We start from the raw sequence: 318 nt of genomic DNA, 5'->3' as shown, positions 1-318 counted from the left end.
CAATGGTAACAGACAGTGTCCCGTTGGGTTGTCCATACCACCTCTGGAGAGCCCTATGGTAACAGACAGTGTCCCGTTGGGTTGACCATACCACCACTGGAGAGCCCTATGGTAACAGACAGTGTCCCGTTGGGTTGACTATACCACCTCTGGAGAGCCCTATGGTAACAGGCAGTGCAATTGGGAAAGGCATTCATTCAACTGAATGTCTTCAACTGAAATGTGTCTTCCTAATTTAACCCAACCCCTCTGAATCAGAGAGGTGCAGGCGGGCTGCCTTAATCAACATCCACGTCTTCCTGGGAACAGTGGGTCAAC

The sequence above is a fragment of the Oncorhynchus nerka genome, linkage group LG26 (genome assembly GCF_034236695.1).
Source record: "Oncorhynchus nerka isolate Pitt River linkage group LG26, Oner_Uvic_2.0, whole genome shotgun sequence".
NCBI classification, from domain to species: domain Eukaryota; kingdom Metazoa; phylum Chordata; class Actinopteri; order Salmoniformes; family Salmonidae; genus Oncorhynchus; species Oncorhynchus nerka.
Note: the sequence above shows the minus strand (reverse complement) of the source record.